This window comes from Tamandua tetradactyla, chromosome 7 (assembly GCF_023851605.1).
Source record: "Tamandua tetradactyla isolate mTamTet1 chromosome 7, mTamTet1.pri, whole genome shotgun sequence".
Classification (NCBI taxonomy): Eukaryota; Metazoa; Chordata; class Mammalia; order Pilosa; family Myrmecophagidae; genus Tamandua; species Tamandua tetradactyla.
In genome coordinates, this window is record NC_135333.1 from 96458539 (window position 1) to 96467458 (window position 8920).

The following is an 8920-nucleotide window of genomic DNA, read 5'->3' on the forward strand; positions in this document are numbered from 1 at the left end:
AATGCCACAGAACCATGAAGCAGAGAGTCCAGTGACTTATGGAGATGAAGAAGGAAAATGTCTCCTAGGGAGCTAGAGAGGAAGCTAGCAGATGATGCCATGTTCACCATGTGCCCTTCCAGCTGAGAGAGAAACCCTAATTGTGTTTGCCATGTCCCATTCCACTTGAAAGAGAAACTCTGAACTTCGTTGGCCTTCTTGAATCAAGGTATCTTTCCTTGGATGCCTTAGATTGGACATTTCTATAGACTTGCTTTAATTGAGACATTTCCACAGCCTAAAATCTGTTAACTTGCAACTTGTTAAATTCCCCTTTAGAAAAGCTGTTCCATTTCTGATATATTGCATTCTGGCAGCTAGCAAACTAGAACAGGGGAAATGTGAAAATACAGGTAAATCTCTCTTTTTTTTTAAACTTTAGAGGAGTTGTTTTTTTTTTTTTTTTACATGGGCAGGCACAAGGAATTGAACCTGGGTCTCCAGCATGGCAAGTGAGAACTCTGCCTGCTGAGCCACTGTGGCCCACCCTAGAGGAGTTTTTTAAATATAATTTTATTGAGAGGTATTCACATACCATTTAATCATCCAAAATGTACAATTAGTGGTTCACAGCATCATCATGTAATTGTGCGTCATCACCACAATCAATTTTTGAATATTTTCATTACTCCAAAAAAATTAAAATTGAAAAAGACCACCCAGAACACCCCATATCCTTTATCCCACCCCCATTATTCATTTATTTATTGTCATTTTTTTTTAAACTCATCTTTCTATTCACTGGATAAAGTGAGTGTCAGTCACAGGCTTTCACAGTCACATGGTCACACTGGAGAAACTTTATAGCTATATAGTCATCTTCAAGAATCAAGGCTAATGGAATACAGCTCAACAGTTTCAGATTTTTCCTCCTAGTTATTCTCAGACACTAAAAACTAAAAAGGTATATCTACATAATGCATAATAATAATAATAACCTTCAGAATAACCTCTCAACTCTATTTGAAATCTCTCAGCCACTGAAATGTTATTTTGCTTCATTTTAGAGGAATTTTTAGGAACTGTATGTCTAGTGATATTGCAATTCTCAACGTTGCAGCTAGAATAATATTTTTTAAAAATGTAAATTAGATCAAGCAGATCATGCAATTTATTTGCACAAAACACCTCAGTTATTTCACGTCCCACTTAGATTGGAATCCAAAGTCCTTATCATGGCTGGCTACTCCCATCTTGATCTGGCCCCTGGCTACCTCTGGTCATTCCCACCTCCTTCCATCTGTGGTCCTGCTGACTGACTCCTTGCTCTTTCTCTCCATGCTCTCAGGTTCTTAACAGTAATTTCTCCTTTTTTCTGTGTGTGAACAATTGTCTTACCACCAGCCATTTCATGAAGGTAATTTTGGAAAAGCACTTGGAAAGAGAAGAGAAGAAAGAGGGACCTGGTAGTGTCTTTTGTCATTTATCTCTGTAATGTAAACAGAATGCCTTTTTTTTAGGGATATAAAGGTTTTTTTAATTTCTTTATTAAGCTTAAATGTGTATAGTGCTTTGGAATGTTGAATTGTGACTGCTATAAAGAAACTTCTTTTATAGAACTGTGTTCTTAGAGAATTGTGTGTATTTCTTTCATTAAAAAAAGAATGATTGAGAAGTTTTGGCCTTATCTTTTACCTCTAAACCACATGTAGCAAGCACAATCACAAGGACTCCAAGTCTAGAATTATTGTACAAAGCAATCCTGGCATGAATTGTAATTGCCATTTCTTCTGGATTTTTTAAACTACTGCTAGCACTTCCTTGTTACATTCTGGTTGTAGAAATCGTAGGTGAATTTTCTTTGGTGTGTGTTTCTAGTGAGTTGATAGGAGGTATGCCCTAAAAGACCTACTCTTGATGGTAAAAGGAATTACTTCAAGTAGGTTTTCAAGTTCCTGAGAAAATACTTTAAGTGGATTTGTAAAGCAAACTGTATGAACTCAACTTCAATCTGGATCTTACAGGTCACATGCAAGAATAGAAAAAAATACACTGTTGACTATGTATGAGGTACTATTCTTCATAAGATCTAAACTTCTATGGCAACTCTATAAGGTAGTTGTTATCCACATATTACAGAAGAGGAAACTGAAGTTTTAAATGAGCCGCACTGAACAAGGTTAACCAGGCTGCTAGGTGGCAGAGCAGAGTGAAGTGGTCCAATTCTAAAATCTGCTGTGCTTTCAACTCCCAAATTAATCTCACTCCCAATGTCCTCTTTTTAAAGTTGTAAACTCAGCTTTTGATCCAACTTGACAATTCTTAGCAAAGGCTAACTTTTGAGGTTAAAATACACAGAGGTTTGCAGATGGAACAGATTTGTCTTGCAAATTTTTAGCTAAGGCTAAATGAAAATAGTCACTTTAGTCATTAACTAGTGATAATAACTTTTAGATATCTTCTACCAATTAAAGGAACACTTTTTATTAAAATTCACCTGGAAATTTTCTATTTTCCCTAATATCTATTAACTTTTCTTTCAAGTGGAATGTTTAACATTTTCATAATTTAATAAATGTCTGAAGCTCTCTTAAATTCTTCTGTTGGACAATTTGGAATAGGAAATTGTTTTACTAAGTTCTTAACATTGTACAACAGGAGAGTTTATGGGAAACACATTGTGTCAAAAAAATCATATAAACAGAGAAATATTTTCGACAGCACATTTTCAAAATGTTCTCTCTAGCATGGAATTCTTTGAGAAAATCATCTCTTTTTTGCTTATTATTTAATGTCCTTTTATCTTAGAAAGACTGAATGTTTGCTTTTGTGAAAATATTTGCCAGGCTAAAAGCAGATTATCATTGCTGAAGAGGTCAGCAAATTTGAAACACTTGTCTTTTTGTGAAAGAAGTATGTGTAACTCATTTTAAGATTTGAGTGTTTTTTCCAGTGCCACATTTTGTGCTAAGATAACTATATATCTTTTAATAGATATTTAGGGGGTTTCCATGTCATTTCAAAACATCATAATGGTTCTTTTATGCAAATATCTTACTTTTATGGAACCAATCATAGCATCCTAGGGCAACTGAAAAAGCTCTACAGGGGGTGTGTGGATAGTTCAGTGGGAGAATTCTCACCTGCCATTTGGGAGATCTGGGTTTGATTCCTGGCCCATGCACTTTCCAAACAAAGAAACCAACAAAAACAAACAAAAAAATTCCACAAAATGGTGCTGCAATAATGGGATACTCACATGGAAAAAGAATGAAATGTGACCCTGCCATACAGCATATAAAACAATAAAATTAAAAAAAAAGCTCTATACTTTCATATAGACAAGCCAAACAAATAAGTGGTAGTTTTACTGCTTACTCTTCCTCTTTGTGAACTCCCTTTCTTCTTTGAAATAACATGAAAATCGCATGCTACACATGACCATCTGACACATATAAAACATGACTAGAACCATCAGTTCATTTGGCATACATCAGTAAAACTTTGCTTCTTAATTAAAAGAAATTCATATAATTTCTATTAATTCATATAATTTCTATTAATTCTATTGATTAATAGAATATTAGAGTGTAATATTACACTCCAATAGATTGTCTTTTACATACCCTGGGGTGGTCTTTCTCCACTTTTCGAAGTGCTCGTTCTTGGGAGACTATTGCTTTAGAACACTCACCTTTTACTATATTCTCCAGACTACCTTCCTCTATCCCTTCATCACTGTGGTATACACTCACCAAGGTTTATGTAAATTTTTTCTAACTTTCTGGCTCCTCCAAAAGCCTAAACACCACCCAGCATTCAGTTTACCACTACCCTGGGCCTGGCCGATTTCGTTCCTCCTTCTGGTCTCTTTTACTGAATTTTCTGGATCCTCTCATTCACTTATTAATGAGTTTAAATCCTACGTATTTTCTTGACCATCATTTCCTTCTTCACTAGTCAATATGTGTCATTTTTTACTTTTTTTTCACTCACTACCTTATGTTTTAATTACTTAAAAAAATTTTTTTTTAATTGACAAATCTTCACACACATACATTTCATAGGTGGTGTACGTTCAATGGCTCACAATATCATCACACAGTTGTGTAGTCATCACCATGATAGATTTTTAGAATGTTTGCATCACTCCAGAAAAAGAAATCAAAAGAAAAAACTCATACATACCATACATCTTACCCCTCCCTCTTATTGACCACTAGTATTTCCATCTACCCAATTTATTTTGCCGTTTGTCCCACCTATTATTTATTGATTTTTTTAATCCATTTTTTAAATCATCTGTCCATACCCTGGATAGAAGGAGCATCAGACACAAGGTTTTCACAATCACACAATCACATTGTTAAATGTTATATCTTTATACAACTGTCTTCAAGAATCAAGGCTACTGGAACATAGCTCAACAGTTCAGGTACTTCCCTCCAGCCACTCCAAAACACCATAAACTAAAAAGGGATATCTATATAATGCATAAGAATAACTTTCAGGATACCCTCTCAACTCTGTTTGAGATCTCTCAGCCACAGAGACTTTTTTGTCTCATTTCTCTCTTCCTCCTTTCAGTCAAGAAGGTTATCACATTCCCATTATGCTTGGGTCCTAGCTCATCCCAGGCTTTCTGTCTCAAAGTGCCAGGGAGATTTACACACCTGGAAGTCATATTCATTGTAGGAGGGAGGGCAGTGAGTTCACCTGTTGAGTTGCCTTAGCGAGGGAGGCCACATCTGAGTAACAAAAGAGGTTCTCTGGGCATGATGTTTAGGCCTAATTTTAAGTAGGCTTAACCTATTCTTTGTAGGAGTAAGTTTCATAGGGGCAAACTCCAAGATCAAGGGTTCGGCCTATTGATTTTTTGTCTCCACTACTTGCAAAAATATCAGAAATTCTCCAAATGGGGAAGTGGAATATTTCCTCCTTTCTCCACATTCCCCCCAAGGGAACTTTGCAAATACTTCTTTATTCACTGCCCAAATTATTCTGGGATATATTGGGACATCACACTAACCTGGGCAAACGAACAAAATCTCTCTCCCTATTCAAGATTCCATGTACTTATGATGTTCAACTAAACTGACCATACAAGTTAAATTAGGAAATGCACTACCCAAAATATAAATTTTGCACCAAATAATTATCTCTTCCTTTAGTCTCACACAGAAGATGAAGTTTTAAAATATGGAGATATCATCCTTTACCCTTATTCTGATATAGCTTAGTCCTATCCAGATTAGCTTCCTTCGTTTCTCTACTCGAAGTCTGATCCCTTTTTCTTGTATGGGGCACTGCTGACTTTCATAGCTTCAGAGCTCTAACTCTGAGTTTCAGGTGTCACATAAATACCCAAAGTTTCTGGGGATGACCCAGATATAAAATCTCAGAATTTAAAAATAACAGTTACAACTCCTGAATATATGTAACTGCAATAAGAGCTTGCAATCTATCACTCTTTGCAATAGGCCTCAACCTGATAACCCAACTTCTCAAATTCAGTTCACCATGTTTTTCTATTATAATTAGTTCATATGATTGTGGCATGATAATATTTGTCTGTTTGTTCCTGACATTTCATTCAACATATGGTCCTTAACATTAATTCACCTTGTTGCATGCTTCACAACTTCATTCCTTCTTGTGTCGTTCAGTGACCCACTGTAAGTATACACCATAGTTTCCCCTTCCATTCCTCAGTTGTTGTACCCTTAGGCCACCTCCATCCATTGTGTTGGGAACACTGCCGCCATAAACTCCAGTGTGCAAATGTCTATTCTGTCCCTACATTCAATTCCGTCCCTACATTCAATTCCTCCAGGTATATTCTGAGCAATGGGATTTCAGGATCATATGGCAAACCCATTCCTCACCTCCTGTGGAACCACCACACAGTCCTCCAAGGGACTGTTCCTCTCCTTTTCCCTACCAACAGTGAATAGGTATATCTCTTTCTCCACATTTTCCCTAGCACTTGTTTCTCTCTGTTCATTTTTAAACAGTTTTATTCCCCCTGCCTGTTGACATTTCCTTCTGTCTCAATTACTCTTAAGCTTGTGTTCGAACTAGCCAGTCATTAATGGGATGACTAGTTTTGGTTTCTACTCTCTTCTCTATAACTTCTGTCATTGTTTAAATTTAGATGCTTTGCATTTGGTCTTTTTTTTAGCTGCAATTACACTGTTCATAATACCACTATCCTGTTGGCTGGTTACTCTCTTATGGTTGTAACTGTTGATATTTTAGATTTTCTGTTTTGTTCTGGAAAACTTATACTTCACTGCAAGATGTTAGTTGTTTTCAGGGTTTCTCGCCTAAAACATTGCTCTTTACACTTTACATACACAGAAAGCAACTTGGTTAAAAATGGTACTTACATGATGAATCATTTATGCATCACCATGAGGATTGTCCATAAGCTTCACTCCTCTTTCAGTTGGAAGGTGACTATTTTATTACTAGTTTCAGGCAAATTTGGAAAGGAATATAAGGGCAGTGAAGTATATAGATAGATAGTGCTAGGAAAGATTTGGTTTCTTAGTTCATAGTCTACCAAATAAATATAATAGGACTCTGCCAAGGAATAGAGTTTATGATATGAAGACTAGAAAGAATGCAAAAATTGAACTCCTAACAGAGGTTAGTGATAAAGATTGCTAAAGATATTGTGGGAGATCTGGCCAAGTCTGAAATGCACAATACCTCTAATTCTTATAACATTGAAAATAATTGACTGTACATGTGCACAGACTGGTTTCATTGTGTAATAGCAACATGCCCATGAACATAAAATGAATAAAATTATTGTATAACAAGAGGCCAATATACTAAAATGATGGTGGTAGCATTATATTACCGTGAGCTCAGAACTGGGTTATATACTTACTAAGGACAATTTTATAACCATTTAAACTTTTTATAAAAATTTGTCATTTTTTGGCAACATTTTTTTTTTTTTGCCTATGACAAAATATACTATAACTTCCATGAGTTTTATGTGTGAGTGCTCATTTTCACTAAGGCTGCAATTTAGTTTCTAGGAGCACTTCATAGAGTCATCCACTTATAGGTGATGGCGTATTAGAGAGATGCTTGAACTTTATACCCACAATTCAGAAACCTCTTCAACACAAAGGTACTGTTTTTCCAAACCATGCTACCTTTCACTTTAAAGGAATTGTAGCTTGATTGTGGGATTTTTCCAGGTATTTAAATTAATTTGAGGGGACAAAGATAGAGTCTAATGACTTAGGTTTTTCAAATGGTTCTTAATTTGTATAATCTGTACATGTGTATATATGACAGAATGATACAAATATATATGTGAAGTACAGGCTATAATACACAATTTTGATTTTCTCCCCATTGTAAGTTATTTGGAAAAGTTTTTTTCTACTGTGTCTACATCTGTTTGAAATCTTAATAGCTATAGATGGGTCATTGTGAATAGTTATCCTTAGCCATTTATATGCCATATGGAGCTTTTAATGAACTCTGTCCCATCTAAGTTGAACAAATCAAGACAACTTACAAACCAACATCTAAAATTGATTCCATTTTATAACAGGGCAGCATCAATGATTTTAGATATTAACTGTTGATATGGTCAATTACTATTTTGATCCGCAGATTTAATTTTTTAGAATTTTTGTCTGGTTAATGCCTCTTTGCCCACATAACACCTAGAAAATAATTTACTCTTCTGTGGCATTAAAAGAAGTCTAAATATATTGCTGTGCAAATTAGAGGATCCTTATTCTCCCCAACATCTTTCTTTATAATTCTTAACAGATTATTTTCTTGCAAAAGCAATATTCCTATATTCATGTGTCTTTGGAAACTATACTTATCACTTTTCAATTGATTTAAATAATCCCTTGAACACCTTTCAAAAAATGTGCCTTACCTTGTATAACAGAATAGTCAGTGATAATGTGAATAACTGATACTTATTTTCACAGAGGCCATATTCTTTCAACAGTTTTGTCCTTATAAATATGCCAAAGATAATATAAAAGAGTTTGAGTCCAATTTGTAATATTTAAAATAGTTCATATAGAACACAAAGTTTAATTGTTAATGAACTTAATATTTAGATACACTATTAGAAGAGTGTGGAATAAATGAAATTCTATATTCTCTTATAATGGCATTAAAATAGATATATTCTTTTCATCTATAAAACTTTAAAAGCATTTTTATATGTCATTAAGGAAAGATTGAATTTAATCCCTTAATATATATTTTCAGGAAGTTTGTAACCCAATGAGATGCTACAGTGTGAGAGTAAAATAATTTCTGAAATTAAAGTTTAATTCTCTTTTAGTTATCTTTAAAATTTGGCAGGCACTGGGTGTTTTGGGAAAAAAAACCTGCAATGCATGCAAGTCCCAAAGCAGGTACTATGCAGTTACACACAGCAGTGTAAATCTATAGGATAGTCATGGACACAGACCTCACTTCAAATGACCAGACTATCAATTTATATGAGCACTAGGTGAGAAGTTTTCATCTGTACCATAACCGAAAATCTTGAAATAAACTAGTTTAAAGAATAAAAGCATGTATTATTTTACATAGTGGCAATCCAGAGGTAGGAATCTCCCAGGCATGGTATAGATTAGTGGCTAAATGATACGAGCAAGAATCCAAGATCTTGTTCTATATGCTAAGCTGCTCTTCATATGAGCTTCATCCTAAGGCTAATTCCTCCATTGTAAGTAGTAGGGTGGGTCCCATGGCATTTGGGACTATGCTCTCTTTTTCATATTAAGCATGGGAGAGTAAGAAAAATGCACCATCTCTATGAGATGTATAATCTACCAAAGTTTGTCATACACCCATGACTGGATCAGTAATATTTTCTAGGAGAATGCCTTGGGATGATAAACTTAGACAAACCATGATCAGCCCAGACCTAGGAACTGGC